We start from the raw sequence: 20,956 nt of genomic DNA on the forward strand, positions 1-20,956 counted from the left end.
GCAGTACCGCCAAGAAAAGGGCATCATGAGGAGTACACAGACAAGTCACGCTTGAAAATAAACAGGCAGTTTAAAAAGACGCACCACTTGGAAACAAAATACAAAAGTAATGCGAGTCCAGACGAAACAGAAAGTGAATCTAACAGCAACAGTGCAGAAGAACAATTGTATTGTACTCAGTCTGACCTGAAACTCGGTGAAGGACTAAAAGTTGGCATCGCCTTATATGGTAAAATGGTTGAAATGGAGGTTGACACTAGAACATCTGTTTCTATTGCTTCATAGAAGACATGGGAGAAAATTTTCAAGAAATGCCTATTGGAGAAAACTCTCCTCCAGCTTAGCACCTACACTGGTGAGCCTGTGAATATACTTGGAAAAGTATCTGTTCAAGCTAAATATGGAAATCAAATAGCAAGGTTGCCACTTATCATTGTGAAAGGGGATCATCCATCGCTTATGGACAGAAACTGGCTAAAAGAAATTTGGCTAGACTGGAATAAAATAAATAAAAGTGCATTGCAACCTCATGTTGCAGTGGCTTGTTAGACAAGCATACTGATGTCTTCAAAGGTCTTGGAGTTATTAAAGACATTGAAGGCAAACTTGCTGTGAAGGCCGAAACCTTTCCAAGGTTCTTTAAACCACGTTCAGCTTCTTACTCAATGCGTCAGAAAATCAGAAAGTCAGAGTGGGCAGCTCCAATGGTCCCAGTAGTGATGGATGATGGGTCTATCAGAATACGTGGTGACTATAAAATCACCATTAACCCTTTCCTTGGAGTGCATCAGTACCCACAACTGAAAATTGTGGACCTGTTTGCTGTTCTGAATGGGGGTGAATTATTCACAAAGCTTGACCTATCACAGGCACTTTTGCTAATACAGCTGAGTGAAGATTCCAAAAAGTATACAAATATCAGCACACACAGAGGTCTATGTCAATACAAACAACTAGCATTTTTCATCACGTCATCACCAGCCTTATTCCAGCAGACCATGGACAAAATACTGCAGGGCCTCCCTGGTGTAATCTGCTTCCAAGACAACATGCTTATCACTGGGAGAAACCTCCCAACTCATTTAGAGAACCTAGGCAGGGTCCTGCGTAGACTCGAAAAATGCGGCATCCGCTGTAAGAAGTCCAAATGCTCATTCCTGAGGCCCTCAGTGGAGTACCTGGGATATGTGATCGATGAAACTGGTTGCTCAACCTCACCCAGAAAGGTGGAGGCAGTGGTGAATGCACTACAGCCCAAAAATGTTGAGGAGCTTCGTTCATTTTTGGGACTTGTGAATTACTACGGCAAGTTCATTTCCAGTTTGGCTGCCAAGGCAGCACCACTGAATAATCTGCTGAAGAGGAATGCAAAATGGGATTGGTCCCAAGCCTGTCAGGAAAGTTTTAAGGAACTCAAGCAAGAGCCCACTTCTGCTAAAGTCCTGGCACTTTTCGATGAAAAGTTACCTGTCAGCTTGGCTTGTGATGCTTCTGGATATGGTGTTAGAGCTGTCATCTCCCACACATTTCCTGATGGTAGTGAAAAGCCCATTGCATATGCCTCATGCACATTGTCCAAGGCAGAACAAAATTATGCCCAAATTGAGAAGGAAGCTCTTGGACTAATCTATGGAGTCGAGAAATTCCACTAATATTTGTATGGGTGTAAATTCATGTTAATTACAGACCACAAGCCTTTGACCTGGTTGCTTAGCCTGAAGTCACAAACCCCGACACTTGCCGCTGCACGCCTACAAAGGTGGGCACTGATCTTATCTGCTTACCAGTACAAAATTACATTTCACTCTACTGAGAATCATGGAAATGCAGATGCACTTTCCAGACTTCCATTACACCACAGCTCCACAACCCGAAGTGAAGTCAACACTGCTTTCAATGTGAACCAGATAGACATGTTACCTGCTAAAGTGGATCAAATTCAACTTGAAATGCAGAAGGATGCTATGCTCTCCAAAGTTTACCTGTACACACAGAAAGGTTGGTGTGTACCTCAAGAAGTGACTACTGAGCTTAAGCCTTACTACATGCATAGATTGAGCTGATTCTGCAAGACAGTTGTTTGTTATGCAGAATCAGAGTTGTTATTCCTCCAAAATTCCAAACATAAGTGTTAGAAGAACTTCACCTCAGTCACATGGGAATTGTCAAAATGAAAGCATTGGCTCATCTACATGTGTGGTGGCCACACCTGGATAAAGACATTGAAGGCATGGTCAGTGGTTGCTTTCCATGCCAAAAAATGAAGTCTTCTCCTGCACCCGCCGCATTACATCAGTGGGCTTGGCCTGACCACCCAGGTCAGAGACTTCATGTGGGTTTTGCTGGACCACTTCTCGGACACTCCTGATCATGGTGGATGCCCGCACAAAGTGGCCTCATGTTATTCCCTAGAAGTCAACTGCTTCAGCAAAGACCATTGATGATCTCCGGAATGTGTTCACTACTTTTGGATTGCCGGAGCAGATTGTGTCTGACAATGGCACACATTTCATAACATGTGAATTTCAAACATTCCTGAAAAACAAGGGGGTAATCTCGCCTTACCACTCATCCTCAAATGGTGAAGTGGAGTGCTTTGTCCGGGCATTCAAAACAGCCATATTGAAGAGGAGGATGCAAACAGGTTGGAAGTTGAAGCTGAAGAGCTTTTTGATGATGTATTGTAACACTCCACATTCAACAACAGGCGTATCTCCTGCTGAGCTGATGTTTGGAAGACGGCTGTGTACCAGAATGGATTTGCTGTGTCCGGATTTGAAAGGAAAGATTGGTTCAAGGTAACCTGATCAGAAAAGGTCACATGACACAAGTAAACCAGCTCGTGAGTTTAATCTGGATCAGTCTGTTTGGGTCCGAAATTACTGTGGGACACCAAAGTGACTCCTGGGAAGAATCATCAAGCATCAAGGACAACTGACCTATGATGTTGAATCTTCCTGTGGAATCTGGAATAGACTCACTGACCAGATTAGAGAAGCCATATCCAAGGAACCAAATTCCCAGGGATCTCCAGTCACAGTGGAATATTTCTGGGAAACATCTGCTCCAATCGGTGAAATCCGACTTGATTCAGCTGACAAATCTGTAGCTGCAACTGTTGAACCTGAACAGAAACAAGTGGAACAGCAGAACCTTCTATTTCTAAGCAAACAAACTGAGGTATCTGAGCCAGAACTCCCCTCTAGACCAAAGCAAATCTGCAAACTGCCTATCTGATTTGTTCCTGGCTAAAGGGGAAGGAGATGTGATGTTTGTGCTTAACGTTTATGATTTTTTTGTAAAAGGGCATTTTCGTTAAAAAGAAGTGTTATATAAAAAACCTGCCACTAGGGTGTACTAAATCCCGGATGTATTGCCCTCTAGTGTAGAATAAGGAATAAAGGAATCTTCTGTTTTTTTCTACAGGAAGCTGGGGTTCAGAAGCAGATAGTTCTGTGTGTGTGTGTGTGTGTGTGTGTGTATTCTTAATTGTTAAGAAGTGACAAAATACTTCACATACATAATGAGTCTTGGCTGGAATCCATTAGTCTGATGAAACACCTGAGCCCCAGGGAAAACATAGCTTTATTGTCTGATTTCTGATGTCACTTGCACAATGTTTATTTAGCCTGGAATGGGGGATATGAGGGGGCATGGGGTGTGGGGGCATAGCCTGACATGGGAGCATGAGCGGCCATGAATGGGGCATGGGGGGTGTGTGGGCTTTGAGGAGGTGTGGGGGCCTTTCTGTTTTTATTTTAACTGGGACAAATTCCCACAACACCGGGGTGGGCCTTTTAAACATCCTACCTCCACACCTGGCAGCCTCCAACCTCTTTCCTGGGTCGGCAAGCCCGACAGAAGCCCGCAAACTGCCCACTTTGTTAATCCCGCCTTTGCAGGCACATTCTCCTGAGGCAGGCAGGCTACCGCTACCCACCGTGGTGATGATAACATAGGCCTTTGTGCCTAGCTTCAGCAGAAGAACTTTGGAAACCTTGGCTAAACCGTGTTCACACAGTTTTTCTGGTGTTTGTGTGGCTCTTCAGCCAAAGTGATGTCAGACAAGTGGGAGAGTTCCAATGGAAATGTTCCACTAGGTTTGAATATTTAAGCGGATTTGGCTTCTGAAGAACTAAAAATCTGAACATTCCACTTCACAAATCCAAAAAGCAGCCATGAAGCAAACAAGAAAAGTAGAAAGGGGAGGAGAGTTCATCCAATCAAGCCCACTCCATTCCATGGATTATATACAATCATAGTACATTTTCTTTTTCACCATTTAAAATATCTGGGCCTCCAGTCAATCCATTCTCTATTAAAACCAACACCAATTCCTCACATCTCTCCTGATAGTACAAGGCCGCCAATACGTTCTCTTCAAATATGCTTATACTGCATATTTTTAATATTCCTACCCAGCCAACAAAGCGCCACATCAGGAACATGAATTTTCAAAATTTACTCTTGTTTAAAAGGAAGTAATTAAAATGAAAATGATACAAGTTGAAATTTTAGTTGTAAATGGAAGCTAAATCCACATGTGGAATGCAAAGCAGTTCCGGTCAGTTTGCAAACTAATTTTTCTCACAGGAACATCTGTTCACCATTGTGGCATGGTCACATTTTGGGATTTTTGACCATTTCTCCACAAAATGAAAACTGGGAAATAGAATTACTTTAATGCTGCGCTTTCAGAAGTCATGATCAGCAAGTTTATAAAAAAGGCTTGGATTTTAGGCAGTTAAGGTTCTCATCATCTAGTTTTGATGAAGGAAAAACACTTCACAGAGAGAGGAATCACAGGTCCACTCTTGGACGTGAACATACAATGAGAGCTTTATGGAGTTACCGGTTGAGTGCCTTCCCTATCTTCATTTTAAAAACATATTACTAAACTGCAACAAAATGTTTTTTTGAGGCAAAAAGAAACCATAAAAAGGTAGCTGGAAAATATTTCTTAGATCATATTTTTAATCACAATTTTTTTTCGCATCTGCTCCCTTAAATGCTTCTTAAGTATATTTAATGGGGCAGAATCAACCCCTTGTCCCGGGTGGAATTTGGAACTGGTAAACCAGTCCCCCATTGCCTACATCCCCCAGCTGGGCTGAAGGCAGTGCAGAGAGAACATCACAAGAAGCGAATAAGGTCCGATTCCTATCCTTAAAATAAAAATAATTTATAAAATAAAGATCTGAGGAGTGAAACTCATGGGCATGAATCTTGCGCTCATCAGGCGCACGCAATCAGTGGGCCCAGGAGTGGACACGAAATGTGCTTCCGGCCATGATCGGCTCCCAAACGCAATTTCATGCTGGCTGCCCAATTAACGGGCAGCCAGAGTGAAAAGCCCACTGAGAAAGGCTCGGTGCTGCTGGGTGGGGTGGCGACAGGAGGAGTGCAGGTGTCGTCAAAAGTGAGGGTGCGAGTGAGCGCTTCTAATGAGCTCCCTGAAGGCCAACAGCTGCTGCAGAGCTGCCTCAGACCTGTACAAATTAAAGGAGAAGAAAGAAATGCAGCAAACTGCGTCTATGCAGCACATTCAAGCACCTGACAGCAGAACACAAAAAACCTCAGTCACTAAACGTCTTGTTTTATTATCTTTCAACTCAGACATTTCATCCGGCCCTGATTGAGGTTGTAGCAAAAACATGAAGCCTGCCAGGCCAATTGGCCCGTGCGCCAACCATAAAAGTGGGCGGGCCGCATAAAATCGCTTTATATTGACTCCTTAACGGTGATGAGGTACAGCTGTCCTGTTGGTGCAATTGTACTGCAAGTTCATGTATATGGCTTAATAATTCTATGATATGTTTAAGGATCTATAAGGAAATCAAGTAAAATGTAAATAAAGAAGGCCTAAGTATGTCAGAAGCATCTGAATCTAAACTTTGGTTTTGAATTTTTTTTTCCCGAAATGGATTTGTATTTCTTGATGATAGTTTCACAGTATAATTTATCTGCTATTTGTTATGGCATCTCTCCCTGAAGTGGGATGGGCAGAAATGGTATCCAAATTGAGTCAAAATGGGAAAACAAAAGCAACATGAAAATTAATTGGCCATGGGCCAGATTTTCACTGAGTCTGGCCAACTCCAGAGATCTTTAAAATTGGCAGATGGGATCCAATTCCAAGATTGCCGCCCCCATTCCTGGCCCGAGCAATTTTCACTGGCACAGGATGAGGGTGTGGGTAGCAAGTCCAGACCATGCACACCTGACCTGACCTGACCAGTTCCATTACGGGGATAGGCATCTCAAACCCCACACCCCACACATAATTTTCATGAAATCCAGCCACTTCTCAGTGACTCGTAGTTCATGGCTTTGCAGAGGATTTGTGAACCATAGTCTGGATTTGGGAACCCTCTGAAATTGATGATTAAAGGTCTTATCATTGCCCCTTCCATTCCCTCTCTATGCCCCTTCCATGCCCCTCATGTCCCCTCCATGCCTCCTGAGGTCATCTGGAGAGACAGATGTCTGGCCATATATTTCCCTTGATACAGTTGCTGGGTGGCCTCATTATAAATGCTTGACTGAGTTCCAGGGCTCACTAATAAGTTCACTTAGCAGGGGTTTGTTTACACAGTCTGAAGTGGAGTGTAAGCCTTGATTGCCCTATTAAAAAGTTTTCAGAAAATGGCCTGCCCACTCTAGCCTGACTGCCCACGCCATACATATTACGGCGTGGGCAGTGTATTATCTGAGTCAATTGCCTTGTTACCAAGCTCATTTAACCCTTGATTATTTATTTAAATACAGATAAAATTAAATACAGATCATGGGCTGCCGATGTTGGTGTCCACCCCCACCGCCCCCCCCACCCTGGTATTATGGGTTTGAGCTCATAGATGGGTGGGAAAGTGGTAGGATTGGCGCCTGCCCTATTTTATGCTCCCCCACCCCGCACCACTCCGAAAACACACCAGGCAGAGGCATGTAAAATCCAGCCCATTGTATGCAGGGGTCATTTAAATGGAGACGGGTTTGTCAAGTCAGGAATTTTTTCAAACCGAGCTTCCCACCTCGTTATTGAAGCTCTGGCTACATGTCTCTCTCAAATAAGCAAAATGGCAATTTTGTAATCTTTTACATTTATATATAAGATAAGCGACGCCAGAAGAAACTGACCACCTTCATAAATAAGCCCATTCACTCACTTAGGGGCATGTCCAAATGCAGCAAGACCTGGACAATATCCAGGCTTGGGCTGACAAGTGGCAAATAACGTTCGCGCCACACAAGTGTCAGGCAATGACCATCTCCAACAAGAGAGAATCCAACCATCGCCCCTTGACATTCAATAGCATTATCATCACTGAATCCCCCACTATCAACATCCTGGGGGTTACCATTGACCAGAAACTCAACTGGACCAGCCATATAAATACTGTGGCTACAACAGCAGGTCAGAGGTTAGGAATTGTGCAATGAGTAACTCACCTCCTGACTCCCCAAAGCCTGTCCACCATCTACAAGGCACAAGTCAGGAGTGTGATGGAATAATCCCCACTTGCCTGGATGAGTGCAGCTCCCACAACACTCAAGAAGCCTGACACCGTCCAGGACAAAGCAGCCCACTTGATTAGCACCACATCCACAAACATTCACTCCCTCCACCACCAATGCATAGTAGCAGCAGTGCGTACCATCTACAAGATGCATTGCAGGAATTCACCAAGACTACTTCAACAGCACCTTCCAAACCCTCAACCACTACCATCTAGAAGGACAAAGGCAGCAGGTAGATGGGAACATCACCACCTGGAACTTACCCTCCAAGTCACTCACCATCCTGACTTGGAAATATATTGCCATTCCTTCACTGTCACTGGGTCAAAATCCTGGAACTCCCTTCCTAACTGCACTGTGGGTGTACTTACACTACATGGACTACAGCGGTTCAAGAAGGCAGATCATCACCACCTTCTCAAGGGCAGCTAGGGGTGAGCAATAAATGCTGGCCCAGACAGCGACACCCGCACCCCATGAATGAATTTTTTAAAAAAAATTAACGTACCTGCTTGAAACTTTTGAGGAGGTAACTAGATTGGTGATTGAAGGTAGCCTTGTTGATATTGTGGTGTGGATTTTAATGTGCAGATGCAGAGAACACAATGGAAAGACAGAGAACGGAGGTGGTCCTCCTATCTTCTCTCATTCAATATCTGCAAAGGAGAAGGTGTTAGAACTCAATGGAGCCATGGCATGACTGGCTGTCAGAGATGGGAGCATGCCAACTACCTGGTGACAGAATTAATTATCAGACAGTAACATGGCGGCTAACACTCAGGCATGTTGAGTAGATATCAATGCCGACTGAAATGTGATCATGTGCATAATGAATACTTCAAGCATTCTTACTTCACAGAATTCATTGATTTTTATTTTAAACAGGGCCCTCACATACCTAGTAATCTAAGTCGCCACGACAATGGCTTCTCAAAGGAGCTCACTCACTTAGAGGGTGCACCATCACGGGCCTTAAGCAGCTCAGGTACTTGCACTTCCCTTTGAAGATTTAGGGAGAAAGTTGCATTTTCACATGGTAACTTGCACTTCATGAGTGAAGGAGAGCATAAATTGGAGTAAGAGATAGCAGTGGAGCATATGGTCTGGATTTTCTCAATGATAGAGAGCCTCTCCGTCATTACAAAAATGGTGGAAGAAGCTGAAACCCAGAAGTCTGGCCTCTGAACATAGCACCTACCATTTTCGCTGGGGGTGGGGGGGTGGGAGTGGGCCTGAATCAAAATTCGGGTGGGCCATGAGAGGGATAATGGTGAAATTTGACGTGGGAGTGGGGACTCAGCTCAAAGCCCTTTCACTTCTCACCCATTGACCCCACCTCCAGTCCCACATGCTGCCTGTGTCTCAATGGCTGAGTCTGCCCCTGCACAGGTGCAGGTGGAGCAGTCTTTGTTGGGGCTCTCATGGGGTCCAAAACCCATGTTTTATTATGTATCTTCAGCTTGTTTGATCACACATCTGGTGATCATTGGGCATTTATATGAAGCTCCTGAGGTTCATTCGTCAGGTTTCTGAGGTGTCAACAGCCTGCTTTTAAGTCAGTACTCTTTGTCTTCAAGCAGCAACTCAGTAACTCTGCTTTGAGGTGGGAAAAGATGAGGGAGGCTGGACTGCTGCAGAATAAAAGTATTAAAACTGCTGGCTGAGAATCTTGCACACACTTACATAAAGATCGTTTTGTGGTTGCACACCAAGTCCGCATTGATGGAGTGGAAGTCCTTGAGATTGACAAACACTTCTGGGTGAATTGGGGATGCCTTTATTGTCACATAAGTGCAGTTGCTGATGCCCTGCATCTGTAGTAAGCCAGGCAGAGCCACAAACCAGAGTGCCCATTCATTCTGACTGGTATCATTGCAGGTAATATTGGCAAAATTGGCAAATAAGCCATCAGTGTCTTGTCTTATGCATTAGTAGGCTGCCAACTATGAGAACCTGCAGAGCCCTGGAAGAATTCAAAGGCAAACAGGTTGATTGTGGTGTTGAGTTTGACAGCCACTGGTAAAGATTAGCCACCAAGTCCAGTTGGCAGTAGGTCCTGTTCCACCTGATGTGAAAACCTTAGCTGGCTGAGACACTGGTGTTCAGGCATGTTGAGGAAGCTTATTCTCTACCTGCGGAAGTTGTGTGCCGGGTATGGCCTTCTGTGAGCTGCACTTCTCTGCTGATTCCCTCTCTCCCGTGAAGTGCGTAAGCAGCAGGCTGCTGCTGGTGTGGTTACTCCTGCTGCTGCTGTCATCTTGGTTTGTCATCTGAAGTCCAACCTAACGGAGCATAAGTGACACCCACGCTGATCTGATAGGTCAGAGCTCCAAAGTGCAGATCGGAATTCAAACCTCCAGAATATAGATGTCACCTCCAGGGTCTGCGAAGAAATCTCTCAGCACGGGAACTGTGAACAAACCCTTTCACTCAAGCAGCTGTTACCTAGTATTTATTGGCTTCAGCCCCCTCAATTGCCACTGTCTTCTGGCTTTGTTTTCACTGGTGAGTTGCAGGAAGCCAGGGAAAATTGTGAATCCAAAGTTAAATTGCAGAATGCATGAGAGCTTTACTCCATTGAATGATTAACATGTTGAAATTGGCAATCTGTGTCTCCTGAGGGGGTTGTACACACATGTAGCCTAACACACTGGAGTAAAATATGGAAGCCGAAGAGTTGGAGCCTGCTCTCCGATGCGCTTACATTTTTGACGGATTTTATCCTCCATCTGCACCCAAGCCACTCACACTTCCAGGTTAAAATCTGCAAGTTTGTGACAAGTTGCTGCAAAGCAAGTTATGTTAAAAGGTAATGTCCAATGGGATTGGAGGGCAAATCTGGGATTTTGTAGGGAATTAATTGTGTTCTCATTAGTTACTACTGGTGGAAATGGTTCTGTGCGGAGATGGATTACTAGCCATGTCCAGCAGAGATCCTCATTCAGGTTGTTGCTCTTTACAATCATATTCATTATATAGATGAAGATGTTGCAAGTACTGCCCCAAAGTTTGCAGATGGCACCAAGAAGTGTGTTAATGTTATCACCTTCTAAGAAGAACAAAAAAAGAGTACAATCTGATCTTGATGTAATGGGTAAATAGAACTGCACCTGGCAGAAGCCATTTAATGTAAATAAATATAGTGTCACAGAATCACAGAATTGTTGCAGCACGGAAGGAGGTCATTCGGTCCATCGTTTGTGCACTGGCTTTCCAAATGACCAATTCACCTAGTGCCATTCCCCTGGCTTCTCCACATAAACCTGCACATTCTGCCTTTTCAGGTAACAGTCTGATGCCCTCTTGAATGCCTCCATTGAACCTGCCTCCGCCACGCCCTCAGGCAGTGCATTCCAGCTTTAACCACTCCCTATGTGAAAAAGTTTTTCCTCATGTCGCTTTTGCTTCTTTTGCCAATTACTTGAAATCTGTCCCCTCTCGTTCTTGATCCTTTCACGAGTGGCCACAATTTCTCCCTATCTACTCTGCCCTGACCCCTCACGATTTTGAATACCTCAATTAAATCACCTCTCAGCCTTCTCTTCTCCAAGGAAAACAGTTCCAACTTCTCCAATCTATCTTCATAAGTGAAGGTCCTCACCCCGGAATCATTCTTGTGAGTCTTTCCTGCACTCTCTCCAATATCTTCATATCGTTCCTAAAGTGTGGCACCCTGAACTCCACAGCACTCCACTGAAGGTGGGTGGAGGTAATTTTTTTCCCCTATTTGGTAGTCCATTTGTCTGTAAACAATATATCTAAAAAACCTAATGGACAGATGTCAACAAAATCTGACACACAGAGAGGATATAGCCCAAGAAAGAACCGATTAGTTTTTAGTGAAGGTGCAGATTCGTATCCAGGTACTGGAATTTTTTAAAGGATGCATGAGCATTAGGAAATAGGGCAAATGGACTTTTTTTCAGAATGTTGTGGGTTGTTTTATTTAAAATGTCGTTGATTGTTTTAGACTGTAGTGGGTTGTCTCAGCTGCTGTGGTGGAATTTGTCACAGCTGTCAAAATACGAGCAGAGTTTTCATGGCAGGTTAAAAGCAAAATATTGCAGATGTTGGAAATCTGAAACAAAAACAGAAAATGCTGGAAAAACTCAGCAGGTCTAGCAGCATCTGTGGAGGGAGAAACAGAGTTAACATTTCGAGTCCATATGACCCTTCTTCAGACCCTTCAGAAGAAGGGCCATACGGACTTGAAACGTTAACTCTGTTTCTCTCTCCACAGATGCTGCTAGACCTGCTGAGTTTTTCCAGCATTTTCTGTTTTTGTTTCATAGCAGGTTGTTGGCTGTGTCTGAAGCCTGAAGCCTCTTGAGTAAGATGGAAGCTCTTAATAAAATAATTTCTTTTTTCAATGTTGTAGTTACAGAGCAATCACCAGGCAGGGAAGAGGCTCAAGAAAGAGCTGCGTAATTGTAATAACGGTAACAGTGTGGCAAAGGTATATGCTCTATTAAATGCCATTTGCACTTGTCTTTTCTTGTTTCTCCCAGGAGATTACATAACTGCTGGTGGGAGAGAACATTGGGGATCATGATGTTTGTGGCATCATGACTGTACCAACTTGAAGGACCAGCAGGTCCTTACCTGACCAACTTTTCATCTGTACTTAAGTATGTTCTAATGTTTTTCTTCAGCCTTTCCTGGGCCTCGATCTCTGCTATCAGAGCAGTAGGGCACTGTATTGTTTCTCATGGTGGTAGGACAAAATGAGAATCTCTGAACTACCTGCCCTAATTACAGAATTACACGACTTAGAGCAGGGTCTGAGGTTTGGGCCATGGGAAGTTGGGAGATCCATTCTGTCACATTTTGTGTCCCAGGGCCTGAATTTACACTCCCAGTTTGGGACCACAGAGTCGGGTCATTTCCCAATTCCACAAACCCGACCCATGAAAATGTGCCCTGGAAGTTGAGATTTTCATTCCAGGGTGAAGGAGTTCTCTAGGATTCGGGCCAGACAATCCCGGAACGAATATGGAGAATGCCGGTTGAGGAGGCAGGCTGGGCGGAAGACGAGCCTCGGTGCTCCGGCACTTTGTCAAAGATTTTTAGAAAAGCATTAAAACAAAAATCAGCCCTCCAGTCTTCATCCCTTGCACCCCCTCACACTCCCCTTGCCCCATCTATGCAAATCCATGCCACCTCATCCCCTCTACCAACTGCCAATGTCCCTCATACCCTCCCTGCCACCTTATGCCCTCTACCTAACACCTTGGCCCATCATACCCTTCATGGCAATCTATGCCCCTCCACCCACACCAATAACCCCTCATACCTTCCATGCCAACCTATGTCCCTCCTCCCAACCATAAGCTCTCATACCCTACATGCCAACCTAAGCCCTCCACCCACTCCCATGGCTCTTTATAGCTCCTATGCCAATTTAGTGCCTACTCATGTTAATCCATGCCTTAAACCCACCAACCTTTGCCCTTACACCTTCAATGCCAAACTCACCCAGTTTTCATCATGGGCAGACCTAAGTAGCCATGCTGAGAATAAATAAAACAAAGTTCTAATTCTCTATTGCAGAATATATTTTTTAAAAACACTCTCTTTCATAAAAGCCAATTCACTACGTTTGCGTTTGTTCAAATGCATAATCCCATATAAGAACAAACATTTCATTGAATTGCTTAATCCCTTATGAAAAAACATTTGAATTCATATTCCCACTTCAAAGAGTCTATAACCACTTGGAGCTGTCAATCAAGCTATGAAATGGAAGGCACTCCAGTATGATAATGGAAGGTTGTGAAATCAGTCATGTAGCACAAAGATAGTGCTGCTTATGTTAACAGACAGAGTGAAATGGCAAACAATGATTTTTTTTAATGCTCCATGCAGTTTTTTTTCAAAGATTTCAAGGTCAGGAGTTTTAATACCTTGACAGCTTGACAGTTGCTTTCAACAGTTGGTTTTGACACCTTTGACACTTCTACTTGACAGTTGCTTTTGACACTTTTGGTAAAAGCTTTTAACACTTTTGACCGTTCATCTTGATAGTTGCTTTTGATAGTTCCTCTTAACAGTTCCAGCGAGTTTATACACATTCATGTCCGCTTTTAACAATCACAAAAGGCACCTTATCTCTCCAAAGGTCAGCTGACCTCCCCCAAAGGTGCCCCGGGACCATATCCAAAGGAGTAACCTACCTCTCCAAAAGCATGCCTCACCTCTCCAAAGGACTCCAGGAAGTTTAGACCTGCTCTTACCAGGTCTAATCTGCATACATCTTGTTTCATACACCTAGGTCACAAAAATCAGACATAAGTGGAGGCAGCTGCTGATTTATATGGGCAGCTGCCTCTGCAAAATGCACATGTGCAAAACCGGACCTGCCCCTATTCCCGCCTCCACAAAACAGATCTTAGCCTCTTCCACCATTTTCGCAATGACAGAGAAGCTCTCCGTTGATACAAAAATCTAGGCCCAGGTGAATATGGACTCTGAAGCTTCAGGCCAATGTCACAACCTTTTATTATTTCTCTTTTGCTTTTTAGCCATAAAAACAGGGTGACAGGAAGCTGATGAAATGTTAACATCATTCTATTATATTATTGGATTATATGCAAACCTGAATTACTGCCTCGCTAGAAAAAAAATTCTCAGCTGAAAAATGCCAACCAGCCTGCTGTGCATTTCCAGCAAGTCCGTTTAAGTGTTTCCCACAAGGTTTAACAGGAGAATGTGCCTCTATACTTTTTGAGTGTCATAGTAACACAATCTGACTTTATGATACTATCTTGCCCTCCTTGTTCAACTGCCATAGTTCCTTTGATTCAGAGCCACTTCTGATTTTGTTGTGCAAACAATGACCTGTTGAGTCATTCTTCTGAAAACTTGCAGTATATGCCATGGTTTGAATAAAAGGATGGAGGCTTGAGTTACCTCAACTCTAACACTGGGGGGCTAGTACCTGGAAACTGTCAGCTTGTGTAGCTACAGAATGCCACGTCCATTACTCAAGTGAAGGACCTTTAGACCAGCAGTTACAGATTGTTATGATTAATTATTCTTGCATCACAATCATTTTGTTTGAATTGAACAGTATTCAAAATAGGTTCCAGCTGTTCTCCTTGGCCATTGTTGTGATGGAAATGATTAATTGTGGTGTGATTTAGGCCATGTGTGTGTGTGTGATTTTAAATGTTATACAAAAAAAATACAGATTTCGGGTCAGGATATAATTGAGGCATTTTGACCAAACATGGTGAAGGAATTGTGCAACTAACATTTAGCAAACCCAAGTGTGATTAACTCTCATCTGGGAATGGGATTAGTTTCTGCTCTATGTGCAGGGTCACTGTGCTTGATGTCTTTCAGTGTTCAGTTTACATACAGTCCATATAAATAAATGTATTCAGGAGCTGAGCACAATCGAGCCTTTCTGTGCTAAAGTGTTCACTTGTCATTAATTATTTCTGTCTGTGCCTAATGGCCAATAGATATTAATACAGCTGCCTTCAGAACAGATAAATATGAGAGAAAAGTTATTTTAGTTTTAAATTTGTTTAAATAGAATATAGCATGTATGCATGCTTTATATATACATATAGTATATGCATGTTTTATATATATATGTGATACTTTAGCAAATTATATATTGAAGACAAAAAATTAATATAGAACATAAAATAGATTCACACTATGTATTTTATATATAGATAGCTACTAAATTTATCTTTTGTAACTGTGGATATATTAATTTCTAATGGATGTTACAAATGGACAAATTCAATTATTTCATGATGAGAAAGGTTCAATTCTGAATAGAGCACAGAATGTCAATGTGTAAAATCAAGAAGCCATTTGTACTTCAGGGTTGTAAAACAGTTATTGATCCCTAATGTAATATGTAAGCAGCACATACCACAATTGATCTCGTATACACAGACATTTTTCTTAAAAAATTTGTAGTAGATTTTTTTCGGTTGAGAACCATTAGGACTATTTTTGTGGCAAATTCAGGGTAATCCCCTGCATTTACAAACAAAATGCTACTGTGGCATTTAGCACTTTTCATGTATTAATTTAAGGCCGATGCTTAGTTAAGTTATGCAATGCAATATTTGATATAAATATGCAAATTGTACAGCTTAGCACCCATAAATTAATTACTTGACCTTTGCTAACAAGCCAGATTTCTTTCCTGCCGGCAATAACTGGAGCAAATAGCACTCAAGACCTGACTGAGGCACAAGCCCCGTTTCAGAGAATCAGCTTTATATTCCAGTGAATGTTTTCAAAAGAGATGAAAAAAGAACACCTGTCTACAGCAAATGGGCAACCAAAAGTTGGAGGTAAATAGTTCCAAAAATAAATAACATTTCCAAAACAAAAATGAATGCAGAGAGCTGCTGGATGTAGTTTAATGACTTTAAAGGGTGTCAGAGGTTGAGGTGACCCATTAGAAAAGGCTTTGAAGCAAGAGCAAGATTGGAGCTATGCCACCAAGAAAAAAAACAGAAAGGGTAGAAATTTGTCTTGAGCAGTGGGGCAAAATGGGTGACACCACATGGATCGCCTGTTATTGAAGCGTTGGTTGGTGACCAAGGTGATACCATCCGTTTTGTACTACCCTTTACGATGAATCCCTGCCCCATACTGTTCTGAAACTTTTCTTTTCATGAAGGAGGAAAGAACCTCTATACAGACTTCTGAGCCATCTAAGACATTTTCAGAACCTTCCAGTCCTGCCTGCAGTGGGAAGCTTGGTGGGCGGGAACATTATTTGGCGGGAGGCCAAAAATCAGTTTTCCGATGGCGGAATGAACTTTGCAAGTACTCGGGACTTTAAAGGTGAGTCAAGCTTCTCGGCAAGCAGTGAGAGGAAACCCTTTTGCATGCATTAGCATGTCACACATGCTCATTAAAAGGCCAGTTCACCAGAATTAAGATCTCCCTCAAAATCAAGTTCTCCGTCAGCAAGAAATTAGAATGTTCACATTTACGACTGCATATAAGTAGCATGTACCTGGCGAGGCTGAATTCTTCCCGAACTTTGAAGTGAATAGCTGCTCTCTTGGCCTTCTTGGGGACCACTCAGAAATGTCAGCTCTTGATGGAGATCGGATGCCATTAGGCCAAGCTGCATGAAGGCTGGAGAGGGGAGGCAGGACAAATGGGGAAAGTTGGAGCGGAAGCTGGAGAGGGAAGGGTCAGGGAGAAGGGTGGAGCAGAGGCTAGACAGGGGAGGCAGACTAAGGGGGGAAAGGGAGGGTGGGTGGGTGTCCAGGGAAGAAAGCCAAACTGTCTGAGTCACGTTAGGAGGGTGTCCAGAAGGAAGCCAGATTGTCTTGGGCATGTTAGAAGGGTAAGCATGTCACACATGCCTTGGTCCCATTGTAGGGCAGTGGAAGGCATCTCTGGGCAGTGACCATCATAGAGCGATGAGGCTAATGGACATGGTCTATGAGTTCAAAAATTCAAGCCTTAGGATGTCCTGGAATGTGGTTGCACACATCTGCCAGCTTCTCCATGAAGACCTGCGTCCAGCCTTGGAGGCAATCCCATGCTGGTGGGATTAAAGGTCATTGCTGCCCTAAACTATTTTGCCAGTGGCTTCTTCCAGGGCTCCACTGGGGTCCTGTGTGGCATTTCCCAGTCAGTGATGCACAAGGCAATCTGGGAGCTGGCAGAAGCCCTGTTCAGGAGGACGTACCAATTTATTCAATCCTAAAAGCCAGGCTGAAAGACTGTTAGGTTTTACAGCAATTGCAGGATTCCTGCAAGTGAAAGGGGCTATTGACTGCACAGATGTGGCCTTGAGAGCAGCCTGGCATCAGCTAGTCACATTCATCAGTAGAAAAAGTTTCCACTCTTTGAATGTGCTGCTATGTGACCACAGAAGAAAAACCCTGCATGGTTGCACTCAGTTCCCAGGGAGTTTTTGAAAGACCTTGGCGATTGCAGGGCTGGTTTATTGGGGACAAGGGATACTCCTGAAGGCCTGGCTGATGACACCAGTTCACTGTAGGCAGAGTGCTGCTGAGGAGAGCTACAATGCTGCACATGCCTCCACAAGGGTCACGATTGAGCAGACGATAGGCCTCCTAAAGATGAAGTTCAAATGCTCTGACTGCTGAAGCAGAGCATTCCAATACTCCCCACAGAAAGTGTCCAGGATTATTGTTGTCTGCTGTGCCCTGCACAACCTTGCACAACAAAGGGAGGATGTCTTGGCTGAGGGAGACATGAAGGACCGAGATGTCCCCTCTAACAATGAGGACAGTGAGGGGGATAGTGCTGATGAGGGCCAGGGTGTCAAGGAGGCACACGTGCAGCTGCATATATAAGTAGAAATGAGATATTTCTCACGCTGTCACAAAGACCGTATGCATGGCACATTAAAAGCAACATGAATCTTATCCCAGCAAGGATGCACTCATGTCACCCTCACACCTGCTCCAAATGTGGTCGGTGGTGGGGGGCAGGCCTTGCAGACAGGTCTTTCCGGCAGAACCAGAAATATGGCTGCACAGAGAAGAACAACATGAGTAGACCATTTGCCCCTTGAGACCACTCCTCCATGCAGCTTGATCAGGGAAGTCCTTGTTACTGGTCCTTGATCACCAATTTCCCTCAGCAACTCCATATCCTTTGACATCTTTATCATCCCAAAAAGTTTAGAGGTTACTTTGGAGTCCACTCAATAACAGTGCCTTACTGCACTATGGGATGTTGAGTACCAACCACTCATGACCTTCCAATTGCAGAGACTCCTACACAACTCAGCCCTAGATGCCCTTACTATTACTGCAAGACTGTGATCCATCATTCTGGACACCCTAGCCGAGTTAAACATCTTTCCTGCATGTTCCCTGCAGAGCTCTGTAAGTGCTCTTGATGCGTCACATGCATAGTCTCACAGTCCTGTGCATGGTTCAGCACACAGGCCCATTCTATTCACTCTCACCTGATGGGAAAATACCCCGGTCCTTCAATGAGGTCCAGTGCACTTTGGTTGCAAACCCTTTATGCAAGGTCTATTCCTACCCTTGCCAAGGAGATGAACAGGCCAAACAATTCTCCATGTGAGGTCTCACAGAGGCTTCTGTCAACTGTACATACTCCTCTGTAATCCTATCCTCAGCCCCTTTTGCAGTCAAGGCTAACTTGCCCATTACCTCCTTACTTGCAGCCTTCACCTGCATGTTAGCTCAATATGACAGTTGAATAGGCAGGAATGATTGGACATGCACACCCCATCATTCTCCTAACACCTAGGGAAGCCTCTGGTTTTCTATTATTAAGAACACAGTGCAGAACTTCACTCTTTCAACCCTCCAACTGCATCTACAGTGTTTATTGCCACTCAATTAGCCTGTCTAACACCCCTGAGGACTCTTTGCATCCATCCACAGCTCACATCAGGACAACAGCAGCAGGAGATGCAATGACCTCGCTGCACACTCTGCGTGTACGTCATTCTCAGAGCTCTGAACCTAGTGAGCTGCAAATCATGGATTGCATAATGCGTGTCCAGGCCGCAAACTCACAAATGACGGTCAGTGCTTAAGCATGCACATGTGGGATTATTGAGCAATCACAATATTGATAATGTGAGAGAAGTGACTCTATAGGAGGACATCATCGGACTCTGATGGGGGACCAAATTCCACACCCGAAATGCCCATGACCATTGAAGCAACAAGGAGTAAGATGAGAATCCAGGACACTTCCAAACTGTGCAATCGAACATATATTTACAAGTGACAAAACTATGTACAATGATTGTATGCCTGTGCCACTTGTGTGCCTTCAAACTCCTTTATCTTTCTTTTCCTATTACTACGTCTAGGTGCAGCCCTGACATCCACAGCCGAGATGAATGCAGCCTACTTACTGCTATGTCCTGTTGACTGTGGTGACTTTGGTAGGCGTCCACTGGTAGCCAAAGGCCTGGAAAGCCCTGGCCTTCTGAGGGTCTCTTGCTCAGGAGCAGGTGCCCCTCCTCGGCCTGACCCGCTGAAGGTGATGCGGTCACTGGCAGAGGGGAAGTTGAGCAGCCAGGCACCCTTGGAGTGTCATAGGATGAAACCCCTGGGTACCTCGCTGGTGCTCCTCCTCCCTGTCATTGCGTGATTGCACCTCCTGTCTCGATGAGGAACAGGGGCACCTGGAGGGAGGTCGAGATGCCCTTACCTCCCTCCAGGTGCCACTACTGCACTGAGCCTATGGCTAGAATAACGGAGTGCAGGTCCGAGCGCACATCCAACAACCATTGTACATTCTGCTGGCCCTGGGTCTCCAAGGCGGCCATCACCCTTTCCATGGGGGCAGCCAAGCATTCACATGCCGGAGCCACGACCTCAGACAGAATGTGGACGGACTCCTCCAGCCTACGGTCCAGTCTGCACCTGGCCTCTGCCATCTCTGCCTGATGTTCGCCTGCCTGTCTCCGCATCTCCATCAGGTCTCTTAGGGCCGAATCCAGAGGCTCACCAGCTGCAGGGGGCTCAGCAGGGGACTGGTTTTCAGCAGTCCTCCGAGTGTCAGAGACCTTGGCTGTCACTTCCTCTGCCAGCAGTAGACAGGTGTCTGTGATGTGCTCACCAGGTTGTGACCCTGAGCCTACTCTTCAATGTGCACCCCACTGAGATGAATGTCTCTGCGCTGGTGGAGTTTGCAGGTGAATGGAGTGACAGTGCATTCTCTGAGGATTCTGAGGCATTATCCTCGGGGGTAAGTTTGGAGCTGGAGCTATGGCTGCTCTCCCTTCTTTGCCGCCTCCTTTATTTTCTGGCGCCTCGAATGGAGAAAATAAAGATTTAGTGGATGCCTGAGCAGGCTCCTTTATCTAAACAATGGCCAGGATTTTTCAGTCGGGGGGCGGGGGCGGGCCCCACATGCCAATGCATAAAATGTTGCGCTATGACACCGGGCGTGTGTCCAGACATCATTGCGCTGTCTCGCAATGTTCCGCTCGGTGGGCACGCACCCGCTGATATTTGATAGGCCTATTAAGGCCATTAACGAAGTAATTAATGTAAAGCTTACGCTGCCCGTCCAACCTTACGGTTGGTGGGCAGGCGAAAAGGCCAAGCAGCCTTTATATTTTTTAAGAAACCTCATCCACGAGTCAGATGAGGTTTCTTAAAGCTTTTACTACTTAAATAAAAAGTTTATATGAGAAATAAAAACATGTCCCGTCTCATGTGACACAGGCATGCATGAAAGAGCGCTGACCCCTCACCCCCCCCCCAACCCACACAGGTAGCAAACGCTACTGTTTGCATATTACGCTGGGCAGGCCTTAATCAGCCCACCCACGTAAAATGGCGGCGTGGAGCCGATCAAGGGTGGCGGTTGGCTCCGCGACCACCCCTGCCCACTCCTGCCGAGTCTGCATGATGCGGGAAAAAATCAGGCCAATATCTCACTCTGTGGGCATATCTGACTGCTGCAGACTGGAGGC

The 20,956-nt window shown here is 44.7% G+C and overlaps 1 long non-coding RNA gene across 2 annotated transcripts in view; it reads right to left on the bottom strand.

Moving 5' to 3' along the window:
- The window catches only part of LOC144673256 (uncharacterized), an 81,077-nt gene that overhangs the window by 49,702 nt on the left and 10,419 nt on the right, over positions 1-20,956 (bottom strand). The window contains exon 1 of one of the 2 annotated variants that reach the window (XR_013574278.1): positions 8,027-8,148. The exons of the other annotated variant lie outside the window; for it this stretch is intronic. This is a non-coding gene — a long non-coding RNA (uncharacterized LOC144673256). Of the gene's footprint in view, positions 1-8,026; positions 8,149-20,956 lie in introns of those variants that run through there. 2 annotated transcript variants of the gene reach the window in all.

This window comes from Cetorhinus maximus, chromosome 3 (genome assembly GCF_964194155.1).
Source record: "Cetorhinus maximus chromosome 3, sCetMax3.hap1.1, whole genome shotgun sequence".
NCBI classification, from domain to species: domain Eukaryota; kingdom Metazoa; phylum Chordata; class Chondrichthyes; order Lamniformes; family Cetorhinidae; genus Cetorhinus; species Cetorhinus maximus.